The sequence below is a fragment of the Mastigoproctus giganteus genome, chromosome 1 (assembly GCF_048544385.1).
Source record: "Mastigoproctus giganteus isolate SK-2022 chromosome 1, ASM4854438v1, whole genome shotgun sequence".
Lineage (NCBI taxonomy): Eukaryota > Metazoa > Arthropoda > Arachnida > Uropygi > Thelyphonidae > Mastigoproctus > Mastigoproctus giganteus.
This window is the reverse complement of record NC_143575.1, coordinates 255255798-255268784: the sequence shown is the minus strand read 5'-3', so window position 1 is coordinate 255268784 and position 12987 is coordinate 255255798.

The following is a 12987-nucleotide window of genomic DNA, read 5'->3' as shown; positions in this document are numbered from 1 at the left end:
AAGCACATACCATTCCCCAAAGGACAAGCTTTTCTATGTACAGTAAATATATATGTATCACAAAGTTTGTCTTCACCCCATGAGAAATAAATATTGTTATTTTGTATGTTTAATACAAACTTTGGCACAATCATCCGATTATTATTGCCCCTATTATTGCTTCTGGCCACCTGGTTCCAGAAGGATAGCACTGACTTGTTAGAAATTACTTTTATTTAAACAAAACCAGTTTATAGTACAACTTAAATGCACTCTGAAAAACATTATGAAGGATGAGATGTTAAATTAACAAAAAAGTAAAAACAGTTTTTCTAAGTTGTTTACTCCCTTGCTCTCCATGGGAAAAGGTCAGTTGCAATTGTTATGCCAGTTCAAAGAGTCTTTTGCTACAGTTTAATCTATTTTTTGTGCTATGTTATCTGAGCTGATGTCTTTTTTTGGAACTTGTCTTTAAATTAATTTAAAGTTTGTTCATATTAAATCTCATCTAGCAATGTTATGGCGGAAAACGTAAAAGGACGGAATTAAGCCTGGAAATTAAAATGAAAATTATACAAGAGGCTGATAGGATGGAACGAATCAAAACAGATGTTGCAAAGGAAAGGCTCTATATGCACTCAAGAGAGCATATAGAGCCTGCCTGATAAGGTACTTGATCCACAACATAGGAGTGAACAAATTACAGCCAAATGCCTTGGAACAAATTGCAGCCAAAAAAAAAAAAAAAAAAAAAATGACACTTTTGGGGGACCTCCTCATTACAAAACATAAAAATTTTGGTCCCTTAAACTTTGTATTAATGAGATTTGACTGTAGTTAATGATTTATTACTTTCCTGAGAATTTTCCAAATTTTAAAACACATAAATGTGATGTGTTTAGTAACACAATTGAGAATTCATAAAGAAATTAAATTATTTTTTCCATTTTTAGAAGAGTTAGTATATATATGTAAAATTCCTATCGTCTTTGTTTCTGTTTGCATGTAATAACTCAACTCCCAGAAAATGGATTTTCACAAAATTTTAAAATTTCGAAAAATTAGAAAGATTTGTTGAGCCATCCCAAATTTTATTAAAATTGGACCAATAGAAATCTGGCAATTATTGTTATTTCTTTTTTTTTTTTTTTTTTTTTTCATACATGTCATATGGAAATTCATATACCACATATTATAGCTGGAGCACTAGTATTTATGTTTGTTGCCATGTGCTGATTTGGAGGAATGAATGGGCAATATGGTAGGCGTGTAGAAACAAAATGTTCTCAGTTTGTGCATAAGTCATTTGCTTTTTGCTTGTTTTCTTGTTATTGGTTTACTAAAAATACAATACATGAATAATTACTATTTGTTTATTATATTAATCACAAGAGAAATGTTAAATACATGTTAATGCAGAAATAAATAAGTAAACTGCATTGCGAAAGCATTGATAGTATACTATGGCTGTTTAATTTATTAAATCACAGAACTAGAAATAAGTGTTGCATTTCATGCACTGTTAATTATAAAGTACAGTACTATGAAATGTGGAGTAAATATTATATTGGGAAGTAAGTGCAGTAAAGAGAAAACAATTATTTTTATATATTATTAATCAATTAGTAATTAACTGGTAATAAGATAATTAGTTATTTACTTTTTGCTTCTATTAATCAACAAAAAGGAAAAAAAATCAATTAATTTAAGAAATTAAAATCAAACTTGTCAGAAATGTAACACACTGTTCATTAACTAATTTATCTTTGTGTGAGGTAAAATTTGATCACTAATAGCAGTCGGTCGTAAAGACTAACATCGACAATAATCAAGTAGAGAGAAACATCACACACTTTGATTGTTGCATAATTGACCAGTTGTGCTGGATTAGCAACAAAGTTTCTAATGCTTCCTGTGGAAACCATTTGTACACTTTTGTCAAGGATGCTTAGTAGTGACTGTGCATGGCCACCATTACTAATTTTTATTTATTTTTATTTATGGAATGTGTAATAACAAGTAGAGTTACAGAGCACGAAACAGGCTTCGCTGATCAATTCTTTGCTATTACATTGGAAAATAAAGAATTTGAGCTTATTTACAAAAAGTCGAAAAAGTAGAAACAAAAACTTGTTATTAATCCTGCATTTGCTTATATTTGTGAGTATTTCAGGGTGTTATAAGAAAAACATAGGCATAAACAGGGCGTTTCAAAATATTCTGGTATGTGTTCGAGGATCCAAAATAAGAAAAAGTAATCACATAAATCATGTCAGATTCTGAATTTATACCTGTTTTAATTTTACAAAAATGGTGTGGATTTTTGAATGGTGAACAGTAATAAAAAACATATATGAATGAGCAGATGTGTACCTATGAGTAATGAATACATATTTTACTGGGTATGCTTTTTTTTGCATATTCTTAAAGGTGATTATGTTAAAAGTTGATTTTATTTTTCTAGATTGCTTCTTTCAGTCTGTGGTAGAGCAGAAACTTGTGAAATATTCCTTCTATAATATTACATACACACCGATGAGCCATAACATTATGACCACCTACCTAATATGATGTTGGTCCTTCACATGCGCTAAAACAGCTTATACCTGGTGAGGCATGGATGCTACAAGATTCTAAATGTGCCTTGTGGTATCTGGTACCAACATGTAACCAGCAGATCCTTTAACTCCTGTAAGGTCAGTGATTGAGACACCGCAGATCGGAGTTGATGTTCCAACACAAACCACAGATGCTTGATGGGATTGATGTCTGGGCAATACCTGGAAGTCTTCCTCATATTCCACGAACCAGTCTCAAACAATCTGGGTGGTGTGGCATGGTGCATTATCCTGCTGAAAGATGGCACTGCCAGAGAGGAAGACCGTTGCCATGGAAGGGTGTACCTGATCAGCAATGATGTTTAAGTAGGTGGTAGACATCAGAGTGCCTGGCATATGGATGACTGCACCCAGGGTATCCCAACAGAACATCACCCAAAGTGACACTGCTGCCACTGGCTTGTTTTCATCCCATGCTGCATCCAGGCGCCATCACTTCCCCAGGTAAATGACACACACACACATACCCGGCCATCCACATGGTGCAACAGGAAACGTGATTCATTGGATCAGATGACCTTCCAATCACTCAAGGTCCAGTTTCGTAAGTGCTGTTGCCGGTGAACCATGGTTAGCATGGGCACTCAGAGTGGCCTGCGGCTACGCAGCCCCATTTTCAGTAGGGTTCGATGTACTGTGACACATTACTTCCATCACTGGCATTCCAATTACTGGCGAGTTGCACCACAGTCGCCCTTCTGTTGCCACGTACCATCTGGGAGAGCCTTCGCACACCTTGAGCATCGATGAGCATGGTCATCCCACACCTCGCCAGCAGTTTATGGGTTCCTTCTTCTTGGACCACTTTTGGTAGTTACTAACCACGGCTGACCATGTGCATCCCACCAGCCGTGCCGTTTCGGATATGCTCTGACCCAGTCGTCTAGTCATTACAATTTGGCCTTTGTGAAACTTGCTTAAGTCTGCTGCCTTTCCCATCTGAAGAACAAGAGTAACACTGATTAACGGAGCTCAGTATCAGGTGTTTTTTTACCGTGTCCCGATCCGGTACACAGTAAATGTACCGATCCGTGCATGCACCATAGTTCACCTGCAGTTGCTTTGATTTGCATAGTGACTCGCTGGTTATAATGTTTTTTTTCTCATCAGTGTATGCCATAATGTTATACAAACACTAACAAGTTGTAGTATGAAAATACAACAAATTCGAAGATTTGGCAAGGATCAGGTCCCAGGGTTGCCAGATTTAGGAAGGTTGAGTGTATTGGCTCGCTATAAGGTAATTTTGAAAGTGGATCTTAGACAGGTATAATTAAGAGACCTCACTGTGTTAAGAGGCAGTTAAATTCTGATATATTTTACAAAGGCTCAGTACTAAAAGTCATCTTACATTTCAACTACATCATATAACTCTGCCTGCCCCCTTCAACTGTTAAGAACAATAAGAGTAAAGGCCCATCTCTGGTGGCAGAGTGGTGCTATCTTCTCTTCTTGGATGGCCCGTCTTCACTTTCTGGCTGCTCATGAATTTATTGGGAAATGCAGATGTGGGTTGGCTGGACTGCTGCTTGGTGATGTCAGGTGGATTCCACACTGGTTGGCAAGCAATCCACTGAACTGCTGCAGGATGAAAGCAGGGCTGTGCAAATGGGGAAGCGGGCACACCGGATGTGACACACCCAGACCCCCAAAACATTTCTTAACCTGGAATCATTATGTGAGTTTGATTAACATTTCAGCAATTTGTGCTATATCTACTCTGTCCACATAGCTGAAACTCCTTAGAGTTGTTTTTGAAAAATATTTTCTTAGAATTTTATGCATCAGATTCTAGAAATGTTTAATTATTGCATAATTGGGAAAAATTCACGATTAGTTAAATCTATTTGCATATGTTGATCGACATATGTCAAGTTCACTCATATGTCAAGTTGACATATGTCTAGCACACTCTTTACTGCAATGTGTTTTCCTCCAATCAGTAACACTGGTTGATATTGTGATATTGATGCATTGTTTGGAATCAAATTGTTGACTTGCATACTTCATGTTTTATGCAGTAAGGGCTCCTGTTACTGACATGTTCTCATCTAATCAAAGCATGCTTTAAAGGGTGCAGTTTTGAAATTGCATTTGCTCACCAATAGGTTTAAAGGATTTTTAATTTTCAAAAATGAATTAAAAATAAGTTTTTAATATAGAATATGGACTTTCCATACAAACAATTTTAATTATTTTTTTTGCTGATTTTTCAAATTTTCACAGGAATTTCAAAATTTCCCACGACTAGTTACGTGTTAAGTGGTTATAACGCAGGTATAACAAAAGAAAAGGGAGCCCCTAGGTACTACTACACTGTCCTGGATAGGATGTAGTAAACTGTTAGTTGGACAGCAACCTGTACCTGTTTGTTTCGGTTATTCTTTAACATTTTCTGTCTCTTCGATTCAATATTTACTGATATCGTTCAGTAAGGAAACTAATTTATGATCTTTAGTAGTTATAAAGGTACAGTCTAGCCAGCTTCATTGCAAGTGGAGGAATCTGTTCTGCTATATTATGAGGGTTTTTTCCTAACCTATAATGTTAATATTTGACATGATGGTCATAAGACTATTAGCTATGATAACGGAAATACATGATTGTTAAAATTAAAGTATCCCTATGTAGAGTGCTCTGGAGGGAGTTATAAGGCTCATACAGAAGAGAAATTTGGACAACAGGTACAATAAAGAAGAATGCACTTGCCATTTATTGGAAAAAAAAAAATGAGTTACAAAATTTGTCACTGTATGGTACATAAGTATCTTATCACAAAAATAACTTATGATTATGCAAATAACACGTTATTTGCATAATCGTAAGTTATTGCCACAGCACCACTACTCAGCTCTACTATACTGTACAAAAGCAAAGCAGTCTCTTCAAAATCATACAGTGGATGTTTGCCTGCACTACAGCAACAATGCCAACAACATTGCAGGAAAAGGTGCTATTAGTGAAGCTGCTATCAGAACAGCAACAATGCAGCTGCGGCTATCAGAGAATTCCGGCGTCAGAAGCACATAAGATGTGGACCTATGATTGTTTGTGCTGTCTGCAAAATGATTGCGAAATTTGAAGTGACAGGATATCTTGGTGTTCAACCAGATAGGGGTCGAAAACGAGTGGGCTCCTATCATTCTGATGCTATGGCTGTCGTGGATTTATCAAGTCAATCTCCATGTGGTAGCGCAAGTGTGCCAGCTGTTTCTCGTGAAGTGGACATGCCATATTCCACTGTAAGGCTAGTAATGTGTCAGGTGTTGCAGTACTATCCTTACAAGATGCACATGCTACAGCAGCTAAAGTATGGTGATGCAGATATTCATTTCACATATGCACTTCAGTTTCTGGCACGAATGACAGTGGATATCACTGTCATTCTTTGGAGTGACGAAGCTCACTTCTGCTTAAATGGACAAGTGAATATGCACAACTGTTGGGCAACAGAAAACCCTTGAGTTATCCAAGAGGTCCCGTTGCATTCTCCAAAAGTGACAGTGTGGTGTGGATTTATAGCTACATTTGTGATTGGGCCATATTTTTTTGAACAGGTAACACCGACTGTACCCCGCACCTGTTCCATCACTGGACAGATATTATGAAATGTTGGCAAATTTTGCAATACCAGATTCATGCAAGATGGTGCGCCACCCCACATCCACTGTTGTGTCCAAAGATTGCTAAGGCAATACTTTACAGATGACTGGTCATCAGCCGTTGTGTCCAGACATCTTGGCCACCCTGATCACTGGACCTCACCTCATGCGACTTCTGGTTGTGGGGTTTTTTGAAGAACCAGGCATATCAGGAAAGATGTCAAACTCTGGCAGATCTGAAGAACAGCAGTAGATGTCATGTGCTGGCTATTCCAGTTGACATGTTACGTTCTGCTGTAGAAAATGCTGTTCTTCGAATGGAAACTGTTGTTGACCAAAATGGAGGACACATTGAACGATTATAGCGCTGTTCAAGTAATTTGTATTTCCACAGTGCCATACAGTGACAAATTCTGTAACTAATTTTTTTTCTCTTCAGTATGAGCCTTAGAACTCGCTCCAGAGCCCTCTACATAACGATACTTTAATTTTAACAACCCTGTACTTAGACTTAGTGAAGCTCCAGAAGATTGGAGATGTGCAGACATATTTCTTTTATTGAGTAACCTAGTTTTGAAAAAACCATTTCTACAACTGCATCTGACATGCTCAGTATGGCGATGGAAAGAAAAATCCTACCACTCTACTAATGTGAATCTGTAAAGAGCACAGAAGGGCATGCAACATTAGTTGGGTTGGTTTCTGATATTTCCACTGAATGACTGCTTTCCTCATTCCCCAAGAGTCCTTATATAATAGTAATAAAGTTTATGAGTGTATTCAGTGACTCTCAGATCTTGGACAGCTTTGATTTGAAGACAGTACTGGAATGGGAAAAGAATAATTACAATTCCCTTCCACCCCCAATTATAATTCTTTTATCCAGCTTCATTTATGTTTCTGCCCTAACTATTAGTATACTACACCCTTCCATCCCACAATAGTTCTTTAGATTGTCTGTCAGCCAGCATGCTACCACAGGGAAACACAAATCATCAACATCCATCTGGCATTACCAGGACTATCAGGAAGAAGCAGTCCAGCCTTTACATCTACAATAGTGGTAAGTATGCTACCTGACTCATCCAGTTGATAATTTCACTTGGGATCACCGTGACTCAGGTGAGCAGAACTGACACAAATGAATTATTATCATTAGCCATATAGTACAAGAAAGTCTGAGGCTTATGCTGCACCAGCCAAAAAAAATTTCCAAGTTACCCTGAGAGAGAGAGAGAAAGTAGAAAGGAATCACCAAGAAAGAGAAGAATGATGATATCCAGTTCAGGACCCTTACAATCTTTACTGGCATTACAGTTTAATTGTCACATTTTTGACTCATTGTATAATTTACCTTGTAGCCCCTAATTCTTAAGAATTTTGTATAGCTTAATATCAGTTGGTCTCAGGTAAGGGTAGCATGGTTTTTCTCCTAGAAACTCTGGTTTTTCATCCAGTAAATAGAAAATTTGACCAAAGAACACATGTAACTTACAGACAGTATACATGGAGCAATATGGCTTTAGTCACTGATGCTCCTAAAACAACAACAACAATAGCTTAATATCAGAAAATTCTAGTAAATGAAAGGTTCTGCATCTTGGCAACAGTAATCCTCGGTTAAATCAAAACTCATGGATACTCTTATAGTAAGAGACACCTCTTCTGCAAGCTGTAGAGTCTGGAAATTGGGCATTCTGTATAGGATTTTTGTCAAGGTATTAAAAACCATAACAGCTGGTAACCATGACATATGGTTATCACCAGTTTTTTTGGGAGGAAAAAAAAAAAGTTAACAGTTTAAAATGAGAAACTTCAAAAATTTTATTCTAAATTCTGATAGTATATTGTATAACAAGATGAAAAGACAATATTAAAAAGAACAGTCATATTGTCAAAAAATATTTCCTAACAAATTGTACAGTCAGAAACCAGGGCTGCTTACAACTGAAAAAGGGAAAGGAAAACAGTGAATGCTACTAAAGCAACAGATATTATATGAGTACTTTTTTTGGTGTTTAAAATAAATATGATAACTAGTTGGTTAATATTGGGGCCACCCTTCCTCCAAATGCAGGACACAATCAAATTAGGGAAGGATAAATTATACAGGTGATTTTTTTATTTATCTGCAGAATAAAATATTGTTTAGAAACAGAAATTAATATAAACTATATTTAGTAGTGTTGGGAAATTCATGCCCAACTAGTTCCATGTTTATTAACAAAGTAATCATAAGTTATTGTTTAAAAGCATATTATTTGTAAACAATCCTACAGATGTATTTTGTAGGTGAAATTTAATTTCTAGTGCAGTGTAGACTTTAAAAAAACCTGCTTTTTCTGAAAAATCTGTTTTCTCGTGTTCTTTAGGGGAAAAGCGCTTTTTGCAAAAAAAAAAGAAAAAAAAGTCCCATTTCTGTATGGTTTAGTATTGTGTACCCAATTCTGTGTTAATTTTCCACAGAGCTTTGGTTTTAGCTTTTGGTACACACTGCCGAATGCTGCACCATTTTCAACTGTTTCTTGCTTTTTTAGCCTGAAAAAAAAACAATGGTTTTTGAACCCCTTTCTGTCACAACAAACTCATATCATTATCTTAGTACCTAATGCCCTTCAAAACTGCTGTTTGGTTACTGGATAATGAAATAAAGTTTTGTCCATGGTCATCAATTGGCTGACAAACTTGTTTAAATCCTGGACAAATTTTGCAACAATTAATCATCCTTCTGGTTTGTATTCAAATATTTTGGTACACATTTCATTAAAGTTTTTTTCATGCTCAATTCTTTGGGTTTGTTTGGTTTCTGGATCATAGTGTGTTTATGATTCAGAGACCTGTTACAGGATGCGTTTAGTGTCTCTGCTAAGTATTGCATCCCAAATGACAATTTTTCATAATCAACTCATGAACAGGATCAGTGTTTTCCATGGTTGATGCAGTCGTGAGTTGTCCAGACCTGGATTCATTTTTGGTGACTATGATTGCTTTTGAATTCAGGAGCCCGGTTTTTGATGGTACTATATGCTGGACATTCCCGGTGCAACATCTCCATCATATACTTACTGATTTGCTTAAAGTCCTCTCAGAAAAAGGTATTTCCTTAGTGGCTCTCTTGTTTTGTGAAATTATTAGTTTTGGTGGACGTAACTTTTTTAAAACCATTGCAGACCTCTGGTAAATATCCAGTAGACCACAGAAATTATTGATCTGTATTACAAAAAACTATATGGGGTTAAAATTTTATTGGAAAATTTGATCATAGCATGTCAAAACAATCAGCTTGCCTGCTTCATATTAGGCGATCTTCTCAATGTAATTTCATTAGGTTTGATTCACTTTTACTAGAAAACATCTGCTTTACTATTAAACTTCTATCCTCCCAACAATTCCTTTTAAGTCTGAAGAGGTAGACAAATTTTGACTACAAAGATCTAATTCGGTTTGTTGTGATGATCTTAGTAGCAGTTGTTGCAAAGAATAACAACTCTGACCTTCTTGGGATGCAGTTTCCCTCAGTTTATTGTAATATCATGCTTTTTTTTTAATATTATTGTAATATGAAAAAAAAAAATTCAATTTTTTTTTTTTTTTTTTGGCATTGACAAGTTTGTGTGATGCCACTCCATGTTTGCTGTCAGGTGCAATGGGCCTATACCACATTGCAATGTTGTCAGCAAATGCATTCCTCTTTTTGCTTAGAGGAAACAACTCTCCATGTTGATAAAACCATCTTGTGCTTGCTTTTCAGAAACAAAAGTGCTTGTGAATGATTGCCTCTGTGCTACTGACACTGATGTTAACATCTTATGAGATTTCACATACAGAAATACAGCAGTTGTCCAGAATAAGCCAATGTATCTCTCATACATAAGGGTGGTTCTAAGAGTGAAGTGGGAAATTATCGACCTGTAAGTCTGACTTAAGTGGTAGAGAAAATCATGGAGGCAATGATCAAGGGTGGAATTCAGGATCAGTTGGATAGAGTTGAAATTCTCAAGGATACTCAGCATGGTTTTGTAAAGGGAAAATCATGTTTAACAAATCTGGTTTGCTATTTTGAAAGCATCACTCACGAGCTGGATTTAGGGAATAATTTCGACATTGTTTATTTAGATTTCAGCAAAGCTTTTGACTCAGTCCCACATGAGCAGTTGCTTTATAAGCTGGAACAGGTTGGAATCACTGGGAAAATCCTTAGATGGATAGGATGGCTTCAGGGCAGGAGGCAGAGGGTTGTGATAAATGGCTATTCCTCAGATTGGGTTGATGTAAGAAGTGGGGTTCCCCAAGAATCAGTATTAGGACCACTGTTGTTTTTAATTTTCATAAACGACATTGATGAAGGGATAGAGGGCGTGATGTCTAAATTTGCAGATGTTAAAATTGGTAGAGTAGTTAATGATCACTGTCAAGCTGAGCTTCTTCAGAGAGAGACCTAGATAGACTTCAGGAATGGTCAGAAAAATGGCAGCTATGCTTTAATCCAACAAAGTGTAAGGTATTACACCTGGGATACAGTAATCCCAAAATAACTTATTCACTTGGTGGAGTTCAACTAAACCCAGTACTGGAGGAAATGGACTTGAGTGTTACGATACAGTCAGACATGAAATTCTCTGAGCATTGTAAACAGGTTGCAAGGAAGGCCCATGGTGTCCTATTGATCTTTTGCAAGTAGAGATAGGGACGTGATAATCCCATTATACAAGGCTTTTGTTAGACCACACTTGGAATACTGTGTTCAAGTATGGAGACTGCACCTAAAGAAAGACATCCGAGCTTCTTGAAAGGGTGCAAAGATGGGTAACTCGCCTGGTGAGATCAGCAAAAGGGCATCCTTATGAAGAAAGACTTCGAATATGTGGGTTGCAGAGTTTGGAAACTAGACACCTTAGAGGAGATTTGATTGATGTGTTTAAGGCTCTGAGAGGCATCAGTAAAACGAATGAGGGCGAAATTTTCAAGATTATAAATGCTGCTAGAACTAGGGGACATAAATTCAAGTTACGGGGGGGGGGAGATGTTTAGTTGGACTGCAGGAAGTTCTATTTTAGCCAGCGAGTTATAAATTACTGGAATGGGTTGCTTACATGTGTGGTAGAGTCTGATAGTTTGGGGAAATTCAAAGGACATCTGGATAGTACCTTCGGGTGAGGGAAACACTTAGGATGATAGGCTTAATTTCCTTTTATTTGGCTGGTGCAGCATAAGCCATAGGCTTTCTTGCACTATGCGGTCATTACTAATACTAAATACTAATAAGCTTTTAAACTTGATTAACATTCATCGTTTGTGGCTCTACAGCATGGGGGAGAATGCTTATTGTCTTGTAGCTGTTCCTTGAATGTAATATATCACCTGTACATCTGCGATTTTGAAACAGTTCATGCAAGTTTTTGGTGAATATGGGCTGGTTTCGAGTCTGCTCTCACCAGATTTTTGATTTTGTATTACTGCTTCACCTTGTTAATTTCTACTGCCACCACTGTGTGGTCTGAGTGAATACATCTATGTAAGTTAGGTTAATGTGGGGAGGAGAAGAATGTTGCAAAAATGATAAATCAAATTCACATTGTCGTTTATGAGAAACTCACTCTCTCATACTTATGGTTTGAGCTAAATTAACAGCCTTTCCTTAGTGCTGAAATAAAGTGTTAGTTATCTGGATGTGCTCTACCAAAATGAGGATGATGCTCATGTGCTCTGCTTAAAATGTGAATTTTGATCATTAGCTTCATTCAGAGGAAAAGATCCACTAATGTAGACATCAAAAGCCATTGCTCAAGATATAGGCATATAAAAGTGTGAGACTACCAGTTACTTTAGTTTTTACATGGATAATATATGTGATTTAAGCAAGAGCCATTCAAATGAACAACCTTGACATTTTCAATATGGACCAAATTATAGCCATATCATGTTGAGTTGCAACTACATACAGGGGTGAAAAAAATAATGGAAACACCTGATGTGGAAGTTGTAGTTTTTGTAATGATTGTGCAATGTATTTATGAACATGCACTGATGATTTTTATTTATTTATTTTTTGGTTTCTTGCAGGAAAGATTATAAAAGTCGATATCTATTCAGAGGTGATATAAAAATGGTATGTGAAGAAAATAACCACCCTTTCTGAATTCTAAATAGGTCCAATTGTTGGTGCACATTTAGCAGGGGCATTGGTGACCAAAACCACTGATTTGTTTAATGCATCCAGAGCTGTATTGAAAGTGATGTCTGCATTCACCAAGTATGGAAAAACAAAATCTAATGGGAAGAATCGTGACAGAAAATTTAAGCTGACTGGAAGAGACCACTGGACATCGAAAAGGATTATAGCCCAAAAACATAAAACTGTCTAAAAAAATAACTGCAGAAGTTAATATGAGTCTCTAATAATGGGAATTTTCAATAGTGGGAATTCAGTTTCTAATGAAAGTTTGGCAAGAACTTCATAAAGCTGATATTTATGACCACTATTGCCAAACCAAACTGATGGTGATGCTAGAAAGAGGATGCAATGGTGAAAAGAGCACAAAAACTGTAATCATTATATTTTCAGAAAATACTGTTCACACTTTTTCCAATATCTAGGAGAGTTTTTCTGGCAAATTCCAAAGTATGCACATTATCCTGTCTTGTGCCACCATCAAAACATGGATTGGGCAGCAATATCTTAGTATTCTTTAGGTCCTGTCATCAGCCTGAACAGACAAATTACTGCCACCTTGACATTGAGTGACCAGGTTCATCTTGTTAGTTATTTGGTTTTTAGGAGCATTAGC